Here is a 24,272-nt window from a genome sequence, read left to right as displayed (position 1 = left end):
ACCCTCTTGGTAAACAGAGGTGCAACCCATGTCTGCCTAGTAACCGGTGGCACCCTATGATGCCTCTCCCCCTCCTGGGTGTTAATGGCAAAAGTTTCCATGGTACCAGAAAGATGGCTAGCATTGCATGTGCCCAGTCATCCTCTCTCACAAGCCCATCCCTTCAGTGACTGGTGGTGCATATTCTATGAATTATTCATCACATACCCACTGACAGCTTAGGAAATTGGCATTACTGCCCTGCTCTGCTAGCTATCAGAGGTTCACATGCCTGCAGATTTCATCTTATACACCTGCCACTGCAGGAATTCCTGGTGCATATCCTTACTTTGGTGGTGCATCCTCTTACTCATTGCCTTGCTGCCTCCCTTCCATTGAATATTAGATGTTGGAGGCCTCAACCATCATTGTCCCTTCAATTGGCTGGTAACTCTCCTGCTCATCATCACTTTGCTCTCTAAGTGGTCAACAGCAACTCCTGGGCCCCCAGACTGGTGATTGGCATGCTTCCTTGCCACCTGTCTCATAACCAAAGATGCATCTATCACTACCTAACTCACTGTCCACCAAGGCCCTGCTCCCCTCTTTACTGGTGGTACTTGCCATGGTCTTGTGCCACTTGTCTGGTGACTGGAGGCATAATACTCCTCTCCTCCTTCCTCGTGGCCAAGGAAGGAGTGTTGCAAGCTGTTAGGGCACCACAAGGAGACCAGGTTCCTGAACACCGACACTATGTCCACATGGAAACCTAGCAACTGTGAGTGTACACCGCGACCAACTCAGTAACTGGGACTGCCAGGCACATCACTTCAGAGACAATGCCCGACACATCATAAAATGTGCCCATGGAACCTCTGCCTAATGATAAAAGGGACTTCCTAGTGCCTTCATCCAACATCTACCCAGCTGCAATGACACACATTCATACTCATACAGTTTGAGAAAAGTGCATGCTTGTGTTCTGAAATCCTTGGATCCTCTGTGTTACTCAAATGCTCATGTGTGCATGCGCAGAGGCAATGTGCTCCTTCACTGCCACTACAGGAACATTTTCCCCTGACCTTCAGTGGGCATGTTAATTACTATCCCCAGCCTAGAGGACCCCACAGTACACTACAATCTGCTATGCCACCCACCTAGAGACATGTGGTGATTGCTCCTATGTTACTTGATTAGCAATCAACAGAATATGCCTGCCCTACTCGCCTGGATATATTTAAACAAAAAGGGAAGACAGAGCAAACAAAGATATAAGCAAATTAAAGTAACATCTTAATGCCTCAAAGATATAAGGCAATATCAAGTCATATAAAGAAGTAGGTGAGTATAAAATGCATCTTGATATGATTGAACAATTGAATTTTATATGTCAATTATGTGCCTATAAATCCAATGGGAAAAAAAGGATCAAGCAAGTGAACGTAACAAATGGCTCAGAAAACTATCCAGCACCAGAAATGGTAATAGAATTACCATTCAGGGAAGTCCAAAGACTTCTATATGGGATTCTCAAAGAGCCAAGGACAAGTTTCAGAAAAACCCAGAAAAAAAACTAGAAGACATTTTGTAAAACAATGCAAGAGCAATTTTATAAAGTACCAATAAAGTAGAAACCATACAAGGGTAGGAAATAGAAGTCCTGAACCTTAACAATCAAACATTATAAATAGACAATCCAACAGAAAGACCTAGAAGTAAAATTGTAGCCATGGAAGACAGAATCAGAAAAAGAGATGACAAATCTCTTAGTACTAACTTATCTGAGGAACAGTCAGAAGACAGTGAATAAAAATGAAGGCCTAAAATATATGTGAGCATCTATCAAGAGAAACAATTTACATATGATTGGAAATTCAAAGCAGGAAACCAAAGGGAGAAAAAGAGCACAGAGAGAATGATTGAAGATTTGGTGGCATAAACCTTTCCTAATATCAAGAAAGTTGACATTTCCAACCAAGAAACACAAAGAGCACAGTACAGGATATATCCTAAGACAAAGTCTCCAAGAAATGTCATAGTCAACTTTCTAAAACCAAAGGTATACACAGAGTACCTCAGTTAAAAAATTATAGATATATAAAATCACAAAAGGCATCCATTAGACTATGCTTTGATTCCTTGGTAAATAACAGGCCGACAAGAAGACAATAGATATTATATATAAAACCCTTCAGAAAAAGAATTGCCAAACAAGAATCATATATCTATTAAATTTTTTTCCTATACAATGACAAAATTGTGGCATTCCTAGAAAAACAAAAATTAAGGAAATTTGTAAAAGCAAGGCTCATCTTACAAGAAATATTAAAGTGAACCATTCACCAATGAAATGACAATATCAAACAATTCAAGTTTACAACACGTGACAGCATCATCCAGGAATCCAACCAGAAAAATAAATCTCTGAAGGAAAAAAAAGCAACAAAACAAAAAAGCCAAGATGGTTTAATTTGTAAATGACCATAACTTCAGTCAAGGGTGAGTGAGCGATGCGGCCATAGAGCATGCATACGAAGAAGTGAGGTAAAAATAAAAGTAAGGGTGGACGGCTCTACACTTGGAAAGACAAATATAAATCTCAGAATAATCACACAGGGTATTAATAGCAGCATTCTGTGTCAAAATAAGGAAGAGGAAAAATCAAAAGCTCAATAAATACAAAGTCAACAAAAATGAAACATGGGGAAAATCTATCAACAAAAAGAACTCAGTAGAGAAATGCAAGCAGAACAAAGCATTGCCAATCTACAAATAACAAAAGCTATAAATTCATATGTATCAATCATCATACTGATTATAAATCGCTTAAATATACAATTCAAGAGACAGAGGGAAGCGGAATGGATTTTTAAAAGGAAAGAAACAATGTGATCCATCAATGTCCTGCCTCCAAGATACAAATAAATAAATAGATTACAAGTCAAAGAAAGGAAAACTATGTGAAGGAAGGTGGGCAACAGGAAAGTGGGTGAAGGGAGACGCCAGGCAGTGTAAGATAAACTAAAGTAATAGTTTATAAATTATTAAGGGTAATGAGGGAGGGGGTATTGGGGGGGGAAGGAAAATGAACTGATTCCAGGAACCCAAGTGGAAGGCGGATTTTAAAGATGAGCACAATGAATGTATAAGGGTGCTTTACTCAATTGATGTATTTATGGATTGAGATAAGAGTTGTATGAACCCCAATAAAATGATTTTTAAAGAAAAGTGGGCCAATACTAGTTCTTAAAAAAAGAGACTTTCAATCAAAATCTATCACAAAAGGCAAAAAAAAAGGATATTGAAAAACAATTAAGGCATCAATTCACCAAAAAGTAACAAATGAAACAAATAAGCATTTATCCACCAATGGCAGAGTTACAAAACACAGTAAACAAAATATAACAATATTGAAAAGGGAGAGTTCACAATACTATGTGACCATAGTACATGATTTTGATGATGGACAAACAATTGGAAGGAAACTCAACACAGATACACAAGCTCTAAATACCACCAACAAATTTGACTTTATAAATATTTACATTCTTCTTTAACACATATGACTTATTCTCCATTGTAGAAAATACAAAGTGAGCCTTTAGAAATTAGAAAGTATCAAAATAATATAAAATATGTTCTTTGATCACAACAATACAAGACTAAAAATTAAGAGGAAGGAAAAAATGATGAAAAAATATAGAATTTGTTTCTCATAATTTTAGTTGCTCAAAAGTGACATGGTAATAGAGGAATTTTAAATTGTAATAAACTAGAATCAGATGAGAATGAACACACAAGATGCCAACATTTGGGGGATAGAGCAAAACTGGTGCTCAGAGGAGAATTAATAGCAATAGATGGACACATTAAAAATTAAGAAAGGATTCAAATCAATAGCTTATTCTTTCAATACAAAAATAAAGAAAATGAGCAGCAAAAGCAGCACACAGTCTCAAGAAAAAAGAAAATAATGAAGATTAGAACAGAAATAAATAGAACAAAACCTGGAAAGTAGATGCCTTCGAAGCAGTTCTGACTACGCACAAAAGGGAAAACTACCACCTGGTATCACGCCATCCTTACCATTGTTCTACTTGAGCCCTGCATTGTAGCCACTGTGTCAATCCAACTTGTTGAGGCTCTGACTTTGCACTGCCCCAAACTCTACCAAGAGCGCCATGTTGGCATATTGGGTAGACTTTGGGCTAACTGAGAAAGCAGTCATTCTGCACCACTAGCAAACACAGGAGACAGAGGACGCTTTCTAGGACTATACGGACTTATAGTCTCAGAAACCCACAGGAGCAATTCTCCCCTGTCCTATATGGTTGCTAGGATTTAGAAGTGCCTCAATGGCAGAGAGTTTTTTTTTTTTTTTTTGGTTTTGTCTACTCTGCCAAGCATGATGGCCTTTTCCAAAGACTGATCTCTCTGAATAGAATGTTTACAGGATTTAAGATGAAGTCTTGCCATCCTTGCTTGTAAGGAGCATTCTGATTGTAGTTCTTCCAAGGACTTGCGTATTCTCTTGGAAGTCCATGCTACTTTCAATATTCTTCTCCAGCATCATAATTCAAATGCATCAATTCTTCCTTGGTCTTCCTGTTGCAATGTCAGACTTTCATATGCGTGTGAGGTGATTGGAATACCATGACTTAGCTCAGGTGCCACTTAGACCTCAAAATAACATCTGCACCTGTCAACAATCTGAAGAGGTCTGGGGCAGCAGATGTACCCGATGCAGTGTTCCATTTGGTCTCTTGACTACTGCTTCCAGGAGCATTGATGGCAAAATCAATGATTAAATCCTTGATTTATCTCTTCTCTTTTCATAATGGTACCTGTTGATCCAGTTGTGAGGATTTTGATCTATTTTACATTAAGTTGCAACCCATACGGAAGGCTGTAATCCTTGATCTTCATCAGCAAGTACTTCAAGTCCTCACCTACACATTGTGTAGGTTGTTAATAAGACTTACTCAAATTGTAAGGTCTCACTCGTCTTCATATAATCCATCTTCTTTAATTATTTGCTTACAATACAAATTGAAAAGTATGATGAGAGAATAAAATCCTGACACATATCTTTCCTGATTTAAAAATATGCATTATTTCCTTATTTTGTTGGTACAACTGCCTCTTGATCCATGTGCAGATTTTACATGAGCACAATGAGGTGTTCTGGAATTCCCATTTTTATCAAGGCTATCCATTATTTGTCATGATTCACACAGTCAAATGCCTTGGCATAGTCATTAAAACACAAATAAACATTTTTCTGGTATTTTCTGTTTCCAGCCAAGATCCATCTGACAACAGCAATGATATCCCCTTTTCCACATCTTCTTCTGAATCCAGCCTGAATTTTTGGCAGCTCCCTGTCAATATACTGCTGCAACTGATGTTGAATGATCTTCAGCAAAATTTTACTTGCATGTGATATCAGTGACATTGTTCTATAGTTTAAGTAGTCTGTCTGGTCACCTTTCTTTCAAACGGGATTCGAATATGGATCCCTTCCAGTTAGTTGGCCAAGTAGCTAGCTTCCAAATTTCTTAATACAGATTAGTGAGTACTTCCAGAGCTTATCAACTTTTCAAAAAATTTCCATTGCTATTTCTTCAATTTGTGTAGACTTGTTTTTGGCTAATGCCTTCAGTGAAACTTGGACTTCTTCCTTCAATACCCTTAGCTCTTCAATGTATGCTACCTCATGACCTGCTTGAATGTTGACCCCTTCTTTTTGGTACTGACTTTGTAAATATTTTCCATTTTCTTTTGATGCCTCTTGCATCATTCCATAGAGTCTTTGTCCATAGAGTCTTTCAATATCGTCAATCAAGGATTACATTTTTTGAGTGTTCTTTCAGTTTATGATACACCTAGTGTGTTCTTCCTTTTGGTCTGTGTTTATTTCATTATAATACTTTACTTTTTCCTCAAAGCTGCCCTTTGACATTTTCTGTTGAGTTCCTTAATTTCATTGTACTTTACATTTGCCTTAGCTAGTCTAGGCTTAGAAGCTAGTTTCAGAGTATATTCTGGTATACACTTTGAAATATTCTTTCATTTCTGAGTAAAATATTGAATGACACAGAAAGAATCAAAGATGCCCCATGGGTATAGTTTATCATGTTTGTAAATAAAATAAAAATAGTATTTAAAGTGAATCAGGGACATTTTAAAATCAGAGACATATGAGTGGATTGTGAGTTTTCACTTAATTGTTGCTCCAATCAAAGAATATTTCATTCTTATGACTCAACCTTGCTAAATACCTATTTCCATCAAGTTATCACTAAATATATTGGTGTAATAGCAAAGTGTGGTAATGAAAGCACTTGGTCCCTGTTATTAGAAAGAATAATGGCTGGGGTATTAAAGGCTTTTCTTGAAACAAACAACCTTAAATGAGATGTCAGTTAAGTCCACATAGCAGAAACACACCAACATGAGTGATCCAAGAATTTCAAATAATAAAAAGCAAACCTGGAGGAGGGAATGATATTTGAGATTAAGCAACCTTTGCCCAAAAGCAAGACAAGAACGCAGGATAGGGTCAGGAGACTGAAAGATCAGAAGCACGGGAGCTAGGGAGGAAAGGGGCAGTGTTGACATATGTGCAGATGGCAAACAATATCATGAAACAATTTCCATACAAATTATTTAACAGAAAACTAACTTTTGTATGCATTTTTAACTAAAGCACAGTAGAGTGTTCAAAAAAGAAAACTCAAAATATGAGGTACCCTGCAAGGTGAATTGCAAGGGCAGCAGTTCAAACCCAGCAGATGCTTCTCAGGGAGAAGACGAGGTTTTCACTCCTGTAAGTATTTACCGCCCTGGGAACACACAGGGGCAGTTCTACTTGGTTCTATGGGGTTGTTATGAGTCACAATCCACTTGATGGCGGTATGTTTTGTGAAGAGATGGGCCTTGAAAGAAAGGCCTAGTAATCTTACTTCTGAAAACCCAAACTCTTGAAAAGCACAGTTACACTCTGGCAAACCTGAAGTCACCTTGAGTGGAAATTGACTTTATGGTATTCGTTTTTGTTGTCTTGCCCGGGATGTTGGTGCTGAAAATGGAAAGTCGAATATCCTTGAATTCAAGATGCTTACAACTGAGTTAGGAGACATCCAACTTCACAACAAACAAATTAGCTGATCAAACTCGGAAAGGAGTTTGCTGTAGGTAAATTCGCATGGGGTTCCAGGTTACGCTTGGTGAGATACACAGCAGCGATTCTGAGATCTGTCATCATGGGAGAGAAACAAAGCCACAAAAGGTGAAGAGAGAGAATGTTCATAGATGAGAACAGGAAGCTGAAGTCATTTGACTTGAAAATATTTTAGTATTACGTATATGTGTACTCAAGCACAGAGAATTATAATATTAAAGTTGTATCAACTGAAAAAATGTTTTGTATTTCAATTTGTTGACTTTTGACTCCTGCCTTATTAGGCAGCCAAAAGTCTGTTTAGTTTTATTCTTATCAATCAAGCTAACAATTGGCATCCTGATTGTAAAAATCTCTCTCAAACTGAAGATATCTTGTAATTTGATGGACTAGGATATTTGATAATAAAATGTACACAGTGTCCTTTGTCAAGAGAAGTAAGTTGGAAGTACAGAGATACTTTGAATACTGAGAAACTTCTCCGGCTGTAGGTTCTCTGGCGGAAGAAATACATTTCACGAACAGCAGTGTCCGTGTCACTTGCTCTGTTCTGCATAGTTGTAGTTGTCTGACTAGTATAAACTAATACAACTGCTCCAACCAACTTGTTACAAGGCCTAGGGGTACAAGGGATAAACGACCTATTTCTTGCCTTCCTTTGTCTCCGGATACTTGCTGCTTGGCCCTCTGTGGGCACAGGTGATGCCCTCACATTGGAGAGCTCCCAGCCTACTTTGCCTTTTGTTCCTGTATAAAGTGATGATATACGAGTGCTCTGTTGCTGATTCCTTTTCTTTGCAGAATCCTGATGCAACATGATAAATCATTTACCCAGTCACTTTCACAAAACTCTTTGTCCTCTATACCCCCAATCCCAGTTAAGTTGTCTTAAATCTGTCCCTTTTAGGATTCCATTTAGGTACTTAATCCAAACCAGAGTTAACCTTCTGATAGATGGTGAGGTTGCGGGTGGTTGTTTAACTGGAAAACGTCCTTTAGGGAAATGTAGGGTCTTTTGGTGTCACTGTAGTAAAAAAAAAAAAAAAAAAAAAAAGACCAAGTGTGTTAGGCTGGGTTGACTATAGAAACAAATTCAAGGACATGCATAAATGTGTAAAAGAAGAGCTTTCTATGAAAGACTAATTGTATATTTAGAAAACATCCCAGTCAAGTTTTAATCAACTCCACAAGACCATATTAGCCCATAAGTCCAATAGTAGTCCATCAACTCCTCTTCTGACTCAAGCAGCTACTCGCAATAATGCTCAATGCAGGAAGATCGCAGGACAGTGGGTGAAAATTTTTGTGGATCCAGTGGAAGCATCTCGGCATTGGCACGGGTCTCTAAGTGGCTCCTCAATGTGGCTCCACATGGCTTGTCAACAGGACTGTGAAATCAGAGGGAGAGATAGAGAGATAGATAGAGAAAGAGAGAGAGAGAGAGAGAGAGAGAGAGAGAGAGAGAGAGAGAGAGAGAGAGAGAGAGAGAGAGAGAGAGCTGCCTCTTCTGATGGCAGAATCAAGAGGGTTAGTCCCTAGAATCCTCATGAGATGGCCATGCCCGCAAGGAGGCATCATGAGGCTGTGATCTGATTGACAGACTAGACTCCACCCATATACTCATTTATCAAGTTCATATGAAATTATTTAACCACGTATATATAAAAAACCCATAATTAAAAAAAATCTACCATTATGCAATTAATGTAATATTGCTAAGAAGAGTTAGGATGTGTTGCTGCCAAGTTTCATGCTTAAGATCTTTTACTGCTGAAGAGATAATAAGTAGTCAAACAATAGTCTGGTGTTTAACAAGTTTAATAAATAGTCATACAAGGACCCATTGGGGCTGGCTTTACAGCGCCAAATTCCCTTCCGTATGACGGACTAGCTTGCTTCGCAATGTGGTTTGGTACACTTTGTTTTCCTTACTTGACTTGATACCTGTCTGCACTGAATGTTTCTAAATAAGTTGATGGAAGAAAATTTACTCTCTTCCTACCTGGAAAACAACAAAAGAGAAAAGTTTTTCTTCCTTAGTTTTTTTTTAACTAACTGTATCTGTCATACAGACTTTAAAACTTACACAGAATTGTTTTTGCCTTTTTTTTATTTGTGTGTTGATGCACTACCAATACCTGTGCTTTGTAGTACTGTTTGACTTTCAGAAGGAGGAGCTAACATACAAAAGGAATACATGAGCTACTCCTCCCGCCCACTCATTATACAATTAAAGTAATTGCAATTAGCATGATGGTGAAGGGGAGGCAAACAGGTTTTCTTCTGTTTTTATTTCTTTGTCTCTGTTTGCATTACTAGTTTAATAGCAAAGGCAAGACCCTATATCTTACGCGTAAGTGAAACTTTGCCCCAAATATTTAAAAATAGCACAGAAGCCCTTAATCCTCCATTTGGCATAGATTTCAAAAAGATCCAGTTTAACTATCTCTTCCCAGGAGGCTCAAATGCTGAGGTTAATGCCGTAAGGAGCATGTAATTTCCTTTTCTTATATAAGTATTACAAAAGGATTTATTTTAGTTTGACCATAAGACCTTGCCGAATTTAATTGAATGTACTTTAAATTTTAATCCATACAGTGTAACTAGCTTCATAAGAAGGAGCCCTGGTGACATAATGGATTATGCACTGGGCAGCCAACAGCAAGGCCAGCAGTTCCATCCCATCAGCCGCTCCTCAGTAGAAAGACAAGGATTTCTGTTGCAGTGACATGCACAGCCTTGGGAGCACAAAGGGCAGGTCTGCTCTGTCCCTTAGGGTTGCTCTGATTCCAAATCAGCACAATGGCAATGAGTTTTGCGGTTTTTTCTCTGGAGTCCCTGGTTGAGGAGGCGTTCTGCTCCTATAAATTTTCACCGCATCAGAAACCCACTGAGATGGTTGCACTGTGTCCCATAGGGTCACGGTGAGTCTTAACATAGAATAGAAAGCAATGAGTTTGGTGTATTTGGTCTTGGATGGTCCAATAGTTCACACATTCTGCTACTAAACTAGGGGTGTTCTTCCAAATCATCAATTAAAACCTTACAGAACACATTTCCACTCTGATACCCATGGGCTCACCATGAGTCAGAATTAAACTGGTCATTTTCTTTATTTATGTTTTAGGATATCATGGTTTTTCATGAACCAAAACAGATCTTAAAGATGAAAATATTGCTATTTCTACAAACAAAACCAAAAAGAGATTCAAACACAAGAAAAAATAGTTAATTATTGAAAATCAGAAAATGTGTGCATAAGAGTTGTATTCTTTTATCATACTTTTGTGAATACTGACCAAATAATTGACAGCGCTGAAATATACAAGGAAGAACTATGTGTCAAAAATAGAGAAATACTATCTGTTTTATGCAAACAATGCACACATTATTATTTGCAAATTGAACCCTCTCCAAACTTTGCATATTAGCTTTCTATGGACTGTTATATGCATATATACATTATGTTGGTGCTGTGTATGCAAAAATAATAGTAATTAACAACCTGTGATATGAAAATGATACACCTTACTTTTTGAAAATGAAGATGATTTGAAGCACTTATTGATGAAGAGCAAATATTACAGTCTTCAATATAGATAAAACTCAACTTAAAAAAAATAAAACTCCTCTTAACTGGAACAATAAGCAATATCATGATAAATACAGAAATATGAAGTTATGTAGGATTTCTCTTTACTTTGATTCATAAGCACCACCCATCAAAACAATACTCAAAGAATCTTATAATGTATTGCTCTGAATAAATCTGCTACCAAACCTCTTTATGGTGTTAGAAATTAAAGATGTCATTAAGGGATGGCTGACTCAATTATGTTTTTCTCAATTGCCTCATAGGCATGAGAGAATTGTTCAATGAATAAGAAGACCAAAGGAGAATTCATGGCTTTGAATTATGATGTTGTCAAATAATAGCAACTATACTTTGCACTGCCAGAGTGATGGACTAGTCTGTCTTGAAAGAAGAATAGTCAGAATATTCCTGAGTGTGGAGAATGATGAGGTCCCAACTTCTGTATATTGGACTTAGTTAGTTGTAGAAGAGCTCACTCCCTAAAGGTGGGCATTAAGCTTCCTAATGTAGAGAGTCATCAAAAACGAGGAAGACCCTCAATGAGAAGGATCGACAAAGTGACTACATCTGTGGGTTAAACACAGCAACAATTGTGACAATAGTATAGGACTGGGTAGACTTCATTGCTTTGTATGTAGGGCCATTAAGAATCTGAACCAACTTTACGGCGTCTAAGAAAAGCAGATCTGAACCACTGGCTTCATAATGTCCTGTGTAAGGACACTAGTGGCATAGGGGTTAAGGGTCTGGATGCTACTCAATCTGAAGGCATGAGTCATCTGGAGGAAAGAAGATCTTTGTTTTTCTAAAGATTTACCACTGTAGAAGCACTATGGGGATGTTCTACTCTGACCTACAGGGTCACTATGAGTCAGACTCAACTTGAAAACCATAGGTATGCAGATTCTAGGTCTCCACCTATAATTACTAACCCAGGTAAATCAAATATCCTATGTCATATATGTCAGTTTCTAAGAATATTTGTCTTCTAATAGGAAAGCAAGGAGTGGACACTGTTTCTGTTAAGGGTGATGGGAAATTTTGGAAAAGACAATAGCAATGGCTGTCCATCCTGAGAAGACAGTTCATGACACCAACTTACACATGCAAAGAAAGTTGAATCGACAAACTAAGTAAACAAAGTACAGGGATCACATGGTAGACAACTAAAATGGAGGTGGGGAAAGGAAAAAAATAATAAAAAAGAAATGGGCAGCAGGGGCACAGGGCACTAACCCACCCAAGGGGAGGGTATTGTTTATATCGCCACAGGGAAAGAGGGACTAGACTTTAACCCAGTGCTCCAAGATGTGAATGCAACATGCTGGCATTGAGTGGGGAACCAGTGTGGACGTCTGGAGGACCAGCCCCAATCTCGACTACTAAGTGGACACCTGACCCTCCACCCAGAAGAATTTATTTTAAAAAATTGCATTGAATCTGCAGGTCTGGGAGAGGGACATATCTGATCAGAGCACAGGGGAGCAGATGAAGGGGGAGGAGGCAAGAGTGGAGGACATCCTGGCCCACCAGGCCTTGAGGATGATGTTCCCAATTAGAGCAGCTAGCCCACAAAGAGGACCACATGGCCAGCCCCACTATGAGACATGGCACCCCTCACTGACCCAAAGCCCTACAGGGGACAACACTGGAGACACAGTGTGGGAATTGTATCCATTTGATGCCGCTACACTGAAGAAAAACACTAAGGGAGTTCAGTGGAACAGCAAGGGAATGGAGTGGCGAGGTCCCCAGGGAATGCTGAAGGTGGAATTTGGGGCCAGGGCGTTGTGCCCCAACAGACTGGACTGGAAAACACTCTTAAAGGCCAACAAACAATCCTTGAACTAACTACAAGCTTTTCTTTCTTGTGTTTTCTTTTGTGGTCATTGGTTTGTTGTTGTTGTTTTGTGGTATATCGTGCTTGGTTTTGCTCTGTCTTGTTTTACATATGTTATCTACACAGGTCTGTCTAAATAAGATAGGCTGGATGAATAATCTGGAGGAGAAAACAATGGGTCTGACAGTTCAGGGGGGACATGGGAGAGGGGGTGGTAGGGGGAAAGATAGTGGTGTTAATAAACCCAGGGACAAGGAAACAACAACAGATCCAAATTGGTGGTGAGGAGGGTGTGGGAGGCCTGGTAGGGCATGACCAAGGGTAATGTAACCAAGAGGAATTGCTGAAACCCTGGTGGGGACTGAGCATGATAGTGGGACAGGAGGAAAGTCAAGGAAAAAAGAGGAAAGAGCAGGGGGACAAAGGGCATTTAAAAGAGGGCTAGATAGACATGTACATATGCAAATATATTTATACATGAGGATGGGGAAATAGATCTATGTGCATATATTTATAGGTTTAGTATTAAGGTAGCAGAAGGACATCGGGCCTCCACTCAAGTACTCCCTCAATGTGAGAATAGTTTACTCTATTAAATTGCCATTCTATGATTCTCACCTTCCCAAAACAACCGCTAACAACAAAGTGGGTGAATAAGCAAATGTGGTGAAGAAAGCTGATTGTGCCCAGCTATCAAGAGAGATAGCATCTGGGTCTCAAGGTGCTTTAGGGATCAGTTATCAGGCACCAAAGAACAAAAAATCATATAATTGTGTGCTCACTTCCATGATATGATCGCTGAGGACAAATGGGTGCATAAGTAAATGTGGTGAAGAAAGCTGATGGTACCCGGCTATCCAAAGAGATAGCGTCTGGGTCTTAAAGACTTGAAGGCAAACAAGCAGCCATCTAGCTCAGAAGCAACAAAGCCCACATGGAAGAAGCACACCAGTCGGTGTGATCACGAGGTGTCGAAGGGTATCAGGTATCAGGCATCATCAGAACAAAAAATTTTACCATAGTGAATGAGGGCAGGGGGGTGGGGGTGGGGGAAGGAGTGTGGAGTGGAGAGCCAAAGCCTATTTGTAGGCTACTGGATACTCCCTTACAGGAGGGTCTCAGGGAGGAGATGAGCCAGTCAGAGTGAACTATAGCAATGATGAAAAATACAACTTTCCTCTAGTTACTAAATGCTTCCTACCCACCCCCTTCCCCGACTATCATGATCTCAATTCTACCTTGCAAGTCTGGCTACACCAGAGGGTGTACACTGGTACAGAAAGGAACAGGAAACACAGGGAATCCAGGATGGATGATCCCTTCAGGACCAGTGGTGTGAGTGGGGATATTGGGAGGGTAGAGGGAAGGTGGGTTGGAAAGGGGGAACCGATTACAAGGATCTACATGTGACCTCCGCTCTGGGGGATGGACAACAGAAAAGTGCGTGAAGAGAGATGTCAGACAGGGAAAGATATGACAAAATAACAATTTATAGATTATCAAGGGTTCATGAGAGAGAGGGGAGCTGGAGAGAGGGTAAAAAATGAGGATCTGATGCCAGGGGCTTAAGTGGAGAGCAAATGTTTTGAGAATAATGAGGGCAATGAATGCACAAATATGCTTTACACAATTGATAGATTGTGATAAGAGTAGTATGAGCCCCTAATAAAATGATAAAAAAGGACAAAATAATAAGTGTCCATGTGTTATGCTCAGAGAGCTCTATACATCAATGCATATTTGTTGTATGAACAAATAAAAGAATTATTTAACTTGTATTTTCAACTTGTCAAATTCATAATATGGAGAGTCCAATAGTATGAAATAGTTATGGCCACCTTGTGATTTTTGGGGGCGTGTGTGTCAAGAAAAACATGTTCTGTATAGTTGTACAACCCATTTCATCTCATTGAGACTCCCATCAATGTGTTTAATTTTTTTCCTCCTCTCATTCTCTTCCCTCCTCCATAATCTCCTGTCCTTCCCCTCTCACTGTCCCCACCCTGGGCCCTGACCTCCTTGTAGTCTTTATAGTCATATCACTCGGTATGAGAAGCTTTCCTTTTTCTTTGTAAAAGAAACTTTCCTATTTCTTTTCCTTATAATAATTGGGTCATTAAATATTTGTCTTTATGAATTTGACTAACTTTACTAAGCATACTACTCTCTAGTTTTCTCCATGGTTTCTGGTGTTTTGGAGACTCATCTCTGTTTTTTATTGATACATAATATACTATTGTATGAATGTAACAGAGTTTGTGGATCCATTCCTTTATAATCAGTGTTTGTGTTTGTTTCCATTATTTGCTATTATGGAAATTTCTGAAATAAACATAGGTGTATATTTCTTTAAAAACCCCAAGAAGCAAGGGGAAAAATACCAAGAATCATAATTGCTAAATTATTATTTTATAAGCAATATTATTGAAATAGTGTTTGGAACCCAAAGTCCTGATTTTTTTCTCATTAACTGTATATACAGTGATGTTAGGCAGATCAGTAAAGTTTTTGAAATTCCATTTGAATATCTTTAAAATAGGTACACACCCATTCAATATCACAGATTGACTGTGAATCCCAAGAGAGATTTATTGAAGATAAAATCAATTTCCAAAATATTATGCCAACAAATGTTTATATTTTCTAGTTTAAAATGGTGATGGCTTCTTTCACTTATAGATAAAATCTAGTGTATTTTAATAGATTAAGTAATAACTTGGGTAGAGAACCCCTTTTACAACTACATATTTTACTAATGCTTAGAAAACCTGACCTAGGAATATATAATGCAAAAATGACATATTGACTACAGGTGTTTAGCCAAAACTGTATATTTGGGGAGCTCATTATTTAAAAAAAAGATGAGTCCTTAGAAGAGGACATTATGATTGGTAAAGTAGAAGTTTAGCAAAAAAGAGGAAGAGCCTTTATAAAACATATTGATCCAGTGATTACAACCATGGGCATTGTGAGAATGGTGTATACATAGACCGTGTTTTATTTATGTATAGGGTCACCATGAGGCAGACCCAACTCAGTAGCATCGGACAACAACATTGTTAAGAAAATATTTCAAGAAAAGTTCCGATCCTCTATTAGAATTGCTAGGTTGGTGCTCAACAAATATTATTGAATTGGTGAGTGCCTCTGGAATTGTTTTATTTTGTATTATTAACTCATGGCTATTCCTTTTTACTATATTTTCTAAACACTTATCACAAGACCAGAAAAAATGACCAAAAGCTTATCATAAGACCAGAAAGACGCTGTTGATACCTTTTGATATGAATATTCCAGGAGTATTAATATGAGTATGACAGAGTATCAATAGCCGTATGACTGAGGTATAGGAAGTCCGCCTGAAGTTCATTCAAGAATCCACTTGCATTTTATTCTAATGATTTCAAAGGCCATATAACCTGTCAATTGAAGCATAGTTTTAGCTCATTAAAACAAACATGTTTGATAATAACCTCACTTATTAATTCTTTTAAACAAACTCTTTAGCGATCAGATCTAACATTATTTCACTCTTTTGGAGAAGAGTTAATTTTTTACTCTTATGCTAAATTTTTAGATAACTTTTCTAAATTAGCATAAAAGAGCTACCAAATATGACTTTGTATTAAAGAGTGAGGATTTCTATTTATACTTTGCTCATAGTGATTATAGAGTATTATGTAGTCATTCAGTTGTGTTAAAATGATCTGCCAATGAACATTAGTACATATATATATAGTAATATATATTCTTTCTCTCTCTATATATATATATAGTCATGTGCCACAAAACATTCATCCAGGCAATATTGGAGTACATATTCTTACCTTTATAGTTCCATACAGTTGTAAAAGATTTCATAAATCCTATTCATAGGATGGGACAGAGCCAACATAACTTCTGAAAATTACTCCACAACCATGGAGTAAGTGACCTTATAGGTCAGAGCAGAACAGCTCCGTTGGATTTTTGACACTGGAAGTCTTTACATCAGCAGATAAGCTCATCTTTCCCCCGTGAAGTGGACTTTTTGTTAGCAGCACAGTGTTTAGTCCTTTATGCCAAGGGGACTCCTAACCTCTAGAAGAAAAAATTTGAAATTCAAACAATTAAAGATCATGTCCACTGAAAGCTATATGCCCTATTTTCGATATGGAGAAATTGCTAATGTAGTGGATTCGAGATCAAGAACAAAAATGAATCTCTCTCAGCATGACATGAAGTTTATCTGAGATGCTCAAAGAAAAAGCAGGACCAGCCTACGATATTAGTTTTGGGTAGTTCAAGCGTTTCAAACAACACCGGTGCATAATGTGCACGTGAGGCGTGAATGTGCGAGTGCTGATGCTAAGGCCTTATGAATATCAAGTTACCTTTCTCTACATATCGTACCTTAATTTTTCTTTTCTTTCCTTTTTTTTAGTACCAAGAGTGGGGTACGGACCCTCTTAATTTTGTTTTATGTGCGTCTCTTCATTTTAATAGAAGAACCTGGAAGGAAGGATCAGATGCTATTTGTCTCTGTATACTTAATACCTGGCACAATGTCAAGAGCACACTGAATGTACTTTCTGAACAACAAAATGTGAACGTAGTTGGGCCCGAATTAAAAACCTAGTTAAGTTTGCCAGAGATCACAATTTAGTTGTGTGAAACAACCATAGATGCATTTGGAACTCTTGAAAAGTCCAAGACCTGAAGCCCAAGTCAGGCAAAACCACAGCACAGGTGGAGCGCATTGGCTGCGGCCCTGCTCCCTGGTGATAAAATCCAGGGGAAAGGCATGGGGTGGATTCAACTTTCACACAAATTGGGGCTTAGTGTCCGATCTAAATCTGAAGGGCTCTGTAGCAAATGGAGTTCATATCAAGATGATATCGACAGCAAGTCATCTCGGCAATAGTTCATGTGTTCCATTAGCACAAACAAGGTGGGTTATTAAATCTAGAAAATGGTTAGTGTTTTTACCATTCTGATTATAACTTGATATTGAAGAATACTGAACAATAAGAATGTGCAAAGATTGACTGCAGTAGAGAAAACCACATATACTTTGAAAGAGATATCAACACCGTTTAATGGGAAGCTCTGATGGCGCTGACAGGTGGCCATCAGAATGCTAACTGCAAGGTCAGCAGTTTAAACTCATCGCTGCTCTGAGGCAGAAGGTTGCATCTCTCTGTGCCTGTGAAGTTGCTATGAGTTGGTACTGACTCAACAACAGTGGGTCATTTTATTATCTGAAATTCATTTTTTTGACCTAAGAATTGGGAATATTGATTTCAACTCTACAAATGTAGTGTGAAAACTAAGAGGTTATTCCTGAAGTATTTTAGCAAAAATGGACACTCGATATAATAAATTTCTTGTCCCTGTTGGAATACTTTTTCCAAAAGTATTCCCTTCTTTCAAAAAATATGGTGAATATAATCAATGTCACTGATAGTATGTTCATGAATGGCCAGCTCAATAATGGTACCAAAAGTTTCAATATGGAATAATTTATTTATTTGAGGATATATATATATTAGGATGCTGGTGATTTAGTGGTTATGCATTGGGATATAATCCGAGTGGTTGGCAGTTCAAAACCACCAGAAGATATGTAGGCGAAAGACTGGACTTTCTACTCCTATAAACAGTTACCCAGAAATTAGTTATCTCAGAAATCCGCAGGTGGTTGTTATGAGTTAGTATTGACTCGATGGCAATGTGCTTGGTTTGAGTTTTGGATATAAAATGAGCATGTGGTATACGTAAAAAATAATACATAGCACTCAATTTATGATACAAGCAGTAAAACCTTACCAGTGACTTGTTTACCCCATCTTATCTCTCTTGGCCTATCAAAGCAAACTTAAATCTAATTTTATGTTTATTAGTCTCTTGCTTTTCTTTACAGTTTTGCCACATTGCTATATAGTCCCTATTTTTCCTTGTGTCTGATCATTTGATTTTGTTTTGTCTCTGTCTCACCAGTGCACTAGAAGAGGAGCAATTTTGTCCAAGAGAGAATGTTCAGGCGAAGGGCCTGAAAACTAAAAGACAAAAACCTGTTTGGAATATCAGGTGAATATAAAAACATACTGCCTAAATGGAGCTTAGATAGCTCCTTTTACTTCTGAAAGATGGGATTAATGTCCACAGCTGGAAAAGTCTTATCAGGTGTGCTGTTTGGCTGGGTAAAGCTTTCCACCTACATTGGGCCGCATATCAAAGACCAAAAACAAAATGTTGCTATGTGGCACACCCAATAAACTAATACATAAAATTTAGAAGGTTAACTCACTGGTCCAAAGTTTTCCTCTTTATTTTGATAGTTTTCAGAAACTCAGTCGTTTCACTTTAGAGGGCTGAGGAGTAGTGAGAAACCCAAAATATAACCATAATAAAATAAAGGATTTTATTAAACTAAGTTTCTGGATTTTGGAAAAGGGCTCACTGAGTTTAGATTCTAATTTATCTCTCTCTATCAATGAACACTTATTTTAATGCCTCCTGATCCTGGTTTTACTAAGGCAGATGGTCGGAACATCAAGATAATATATTAACAGCAGATGTACACCATTCCCTGGACTTCACAGTGGGGAGGTTGCTGTCTCAAGAAATCATTAATGATATTTAAAGTCTCTCTCTTCCAGGTCATAGGTTTGAAAAATGCTGGCTTTCTTGTATCCAGATTTCATTGCTACCTAATATGTGTTATGCATCATGAACATAGTATAATTATCGTAGTGGGTTTAATAAGTAGCAAATATGAAGAGATAGAAATTGTTTTTCTTTCCCTTCTTCTCTCTCTCTTTTTCAATGTAACACATTGAATTATTATTTCGAAGGATATTTGAAGTCACTCTTAGACTGAGGTAGAAGGAGCCTTGGGCTCCTTTTGTTGAAAAAGCTATATGATATATGTGTTGAAACTGTGTGGTTTGTCTGTTGGGGATTTGTGTGTGTGTGTGTGTGTGTGTGTGTGTGTGTGTGTGTGTGTGTGTGTGTGTGTGTAAGGAGCTCCTTAAAATTCTACTCTGTCCTAGAGGGTGGCTATAAACTGGAACTGACTCAATGGCAGTGACTTAATGGATTTGTTTTCTTGTTAATGCCTGGCAACCACTGATCTGTGGCTAAAGTTTAGTTTCTTAGAGAATGTCTTAATGGATCACACAGTAGGTGACCTTTTGTGCTCAGCTCCTTTCACTCAGCATAATGACTTTTAGCTACAAGCTCAAATTGTTCTGTGTTCATTTGTTCCCAGTTTCCTTCCACTGAATATACAGTGGTTTGTTTATCCATCCACTCATTGAGAAGTTTTTAAGTTTTTCTACTATTGAAAAAAAATTAATAATACTTCTAAAAACATGTTTACATGGTTTTGCCTGAAGATAATAAACAACATTTTTCTGAGGTGATAGCTAGGATTGTAATTATTATGTCATATGAAGGTGCGTGTTGAATCTGTGAGAGGTTTTCACTTTCACAGCATTGAATGTGACTCCCCGTTGCTCTGCTTCATCACTAGCCCTCAGTGTGGTAAGTCATTTATAATTTAGCTCGTGCTAATGTAGTGGTTACACTTTTGGCACCGAGGTAGTTAGTTTATTGTACCAACCTGGCCCATAAACACATGTGGGATTAATTGAAGGGTGGAGTGATAATGGCTCTGTGAAGCTCACCTTTCTTGTCTCTTGCTCTTTGATCATTGTGTGCAGCTGCCTTGCTTGTTCTGTGCCTCAATTTGCAAGCTACACTACCTGTGGGACACATAAACCACGGACTGTGTTGCTGTGATTTGAGGTTCCTTCAAGACCTGCTTTGCCACACCATTGGAATTTACATCTCTTGAGCCGTGGACTGTTGGACCCTGTCATCTGGCTGTCTGTTGGTGACCTGCCTTGCTGTTTGCTGCCTGTGCCCAGATAGCCTGAATTGCTCTACAGAGGACTACCCGGCGGCCCTCAAGACTTGAAGGACTGCCAGTGTCTCACAACTGTCTCACGGGAATGAGTTGCACTGAGCCATTAGTACTGCTTTATAATTTAATTAACTGTTTATTTCTTATGTTATATATATGTATATATATGTATAAATATATATCAAATTATTAGCATCCTGGTTGTATTTCTCTGGAGAACCCTGTCTAACACAGGCACAATCTTCATGGTTGGCAGTCTGAAACCACTACTAGCTCCTTGGAAAAAGACTGGGCTTTCTACTCCTGAAAACAGTTACAGTCTTGGAAACCCACAGGGGGTCATCAGTAGTCAGCATTGACTAGTAGCAGCAAGTTTGGGTGTTTTTTGTTTGTTTGTTTTTAACAGGGATGTAGTGCTATCACACCGTGGTTTTCACTTGCATTTTTTCAACGGCTATCTGTGTTAAAAATGACTTGTTGTTGTTAGTTGCTGTGAGTTGGCTCCTACCTCTGTGGCCATCTATATAACATGTAACAGAACAAAATATCGCCTGGTCTGTGCCATCCCTATAGTTATTGGTAGGCTTGACTCTGTGCTGCAGCAATTGTGTCAGTACATTTTATGGCGCAAAGCCTTCATTTTTGCCACCCCTGTATTTTACCAAACATGATACCCTGTTATGTGCTTATTTGCTGTTCTTTGATGGGGTTTCCTTATTTTGCCTATTTTTAAAACGTGGTGTTTATTTTCTTACGCTTGAGTTCTGAAGTTCTTTAGCGATTCTGGATCCAAGTCCTTTGTGTGATATATTAAGATTTGCAATGGTTTTCTTCCAGTCTGTAGCTTGTCTTTATGTCCCCTTCTTAGAACATCTTTATAATTATATTGTAGGCTAAATTGAATGTCCTTTGTATTTTGGATTATGCATTTGAAGTCATCTAAGGACTATTTACTTAATCAAAGGAACCTTAGTGATATAGCAGAATACATGTTGGACTGCTAACCACAAGGTTAGCAGGGCCCCCAATGAACAGGCTTCAGTAGCATTTCCATAACAAGAACAGACTATCAGGAAGTGCTTTGGAGGAATTAGTCACGGAAAACTGTAAGGATTGAGTTTCAGATAATGGAAACAGAATATTGTGAGAGATAGTGCTAAAAAATAAGCCCCACAGGACCAAAGGCACTCAAAATATGACTGAGGAAGAGCTGCCTTTCAAAGTAAAAATCGACCACAATGGCATGAATGGAGTAAACCCTACAGGAGTAGAGACTTCAGGACCTTAATTTGCTGACGGGGCACCACTCAAAATGAAAAGAAAGAGCTCAAAACAGCGATTAATAGCTGGCACTTGTAATGAACAAAATATCAATGTAGGAAAATTGGAAGTTATAAAAGATGAAATAGAATACAAAAAATCAATATTGTAGTTATTAATGAGCTCAAATGGACTACTATGTGCCATTTTGAATCAGAAGATTATATGGTTTACTGTGTGGGGAATGGCAGATGGAATGGCAATGCTATTGTTGGCAAGGACATTGAAAGATAAATATTGAAGTACAAAGCTGTCTGTGATAGAATAACACCTATCCTCAGAAATCCAATCACTGCAAACATCATTTAATTTTACACACAAATCACTAAAGCTAGTGATGAAGAAATTGTAGAACTTTTACCAAATCTTTAGTATGAAGCCAATCAAACACACAATCAAGTTGCACTGATAACTATTGGTGATTTGAATGCAAACGTAGGAAACAAAGAGGAAGAAATTGCAGTTGAAAATATGGTGTCAGTTATAGAAACAAAGTTGAAATCGCATGACAGAATTAGCAAACCCGGTGATATCTTTATTGCAAATCAAATTTTCCAACACAAATGGTGAGTATGCATGTGGACCTGTGCAGATGGAATACCCAGAAATCAAATGGATTACATCTGTAGGAAGAGATTACAGGGAAGCTCAAGATCAGCAGCTAACGACAGGCCAGGGGTGACTGTCAGATGACATTGAGATCATCATTCAAGAATAAAGTGCAGGGTTATTTAAAAGACCAGAAAGAAAGGACAAAATCAAAGTGGGTGTCAGAAGAGACTCTGAAACTTGCTCTTAATCATAGAGTACCTAAGGCAAGTGGGAGAAATTATGAAATAAAAAATCTGAACAGAAAACTTCAAAGTCAAGAAAACACAGCAAAAACCAATGAAATGTACAAAGCATTAGAATTAGAAAATCTAAAATGTTTTCCATACTCTTTAGCATATCTTAAACTGAGAGAACTGACACCAATATTGAAAGATTCCATGAGAAAAGTATTGAAGATGGAAGAAGCCTCAAAAGAATATGAGAACACACAGACACAGTACAAAATAAACAAACAAACAATAAATAAACCTGGTAGGCATTCAATGATTTCAACAGTAAGCCACCATATATGAGCAAGAAACAATGGCACTGGAGGAAGATATGCAAGCGGCACTGAAATATTTAGCCAAAAACAAGGTCCCAGGAATTGATGGAATACCAATTGGAATATTTCAAAAAGCTGATGAAGCACTGGAGGCACTCACCCATCTATTACAGGGAATCGAGAAGATCGCTGCTTGACCAACTAAGGGAAGAGTTCCATATTTGTTTCCATTCCTACGAAAGGTGACACAACAGGATGCCCAAATTAGGGAACAATATCATCAGTATACATGCAAGTTAAATTTTGCTAAAGATTAACCAACAATGATTTCCGCAGTACATTGACAGGGAGCTACTAGAGGTATAAGCTGGATTCAAGGACACAGAACAATATATAATTGCTCATGTCAGGTGGATCTTGGATGAAAGCAGACAATACCAGAAAGATATTTACTGGTGTTCTATTGATTATGCTAAGGTATTTGACTGTGTGGACAATAATAGCCTATGGACAGCCTTGAGAAAAAGGGGAATTATAGAACATTTCTTTGTGTTCATGAAGAAGTCATACATGGATCAAGATGTAGTTGTGTGAACTAAACAAGGGAAACTGTGTTGTTTAAATCAGGAAAGGTGTGAGTCTGGGTTTTATCCCATTGCTATATTTATTAAAACTGTATGCTGAGCAAATAAATAACGGAAGCTGGATTATATTAAGAAGATTGTAGTATCAAGATTGGGGGAAGGCTTAAAACAGCCTTCAGTAAGCGTTTGACACACCTTGTTTGCTGAAAGTGAGGAAGCTCTTGAAGTATTTGCTGATGATCAAGGATTGTAGTCTTCAGTATGGATTGCAGTATTCAATATGGATTCCAATTCAATGTAAAGAAAACCAGAATCCTCACAACTGGACCAATAGGTTGCATTATGATAAAAGGAGAAAAGACTGAAGATTTTAAGGTTTCATTTTACTTGACTCCACAATCAATACTCATGGAAGCAACAGTTAATATGTCAAAGCACTCGGTAAATCAACTGCATAGACCTACTTAAAGTGTTGAAGAGCTAGGATTTCACTTTTGGATCTCAAGTGTGCCTGACCTGAGTCATAGTATGTTCAACTGCCTCATATGCATATGAAAGTTGAAAATTGAATAAGAAAAACCTGAAGAAGAATCCAATGGAGTTGAATTATGGTGCTGGTGAAGTACACTAGAAGTACATGAACTGCCAAAAGAACAAACAAATCTGTCTTAGAAGAAATACAGCCAGAATGCTCCTCAGAAGCAGAATGGCGGGTCTTCATGCTATGTACTTTGGACATGCTGTCCAGAGAGACCATTGCCTGGGA

General features: G+C 38.1%; 1 pseudogene; it reads left to right on the top strand.

The window, feature by feature from the left end:
• The window catches only part of LOC142449198 (glutamine synthetase pseudogene), a 75,182-nt pseudogene that overhangs the window by 724 nt on the left and 50,186 nt on the right, over window positions 1-24,272 (top strand).

This window comes from Tenrec ecaudatus, chromosome 5 (assembly GCF_050624435.1).
Source record: "Tenrec ecaudatus isolate mTenEca1 chromosome 5, mTenEca1.hap1, whole genome shotgun sequence".
NCBI lineage: Eukaryota > Metazoa > Chordata > Mammalia > Afrosoricida > Tenrecidae > Tenrec > Tenrec ecaudatus.
Note: the sequence above shows the minus strand (reverse complement) of the source record. Positions and strands in the feature narration are given on the sequence as shown.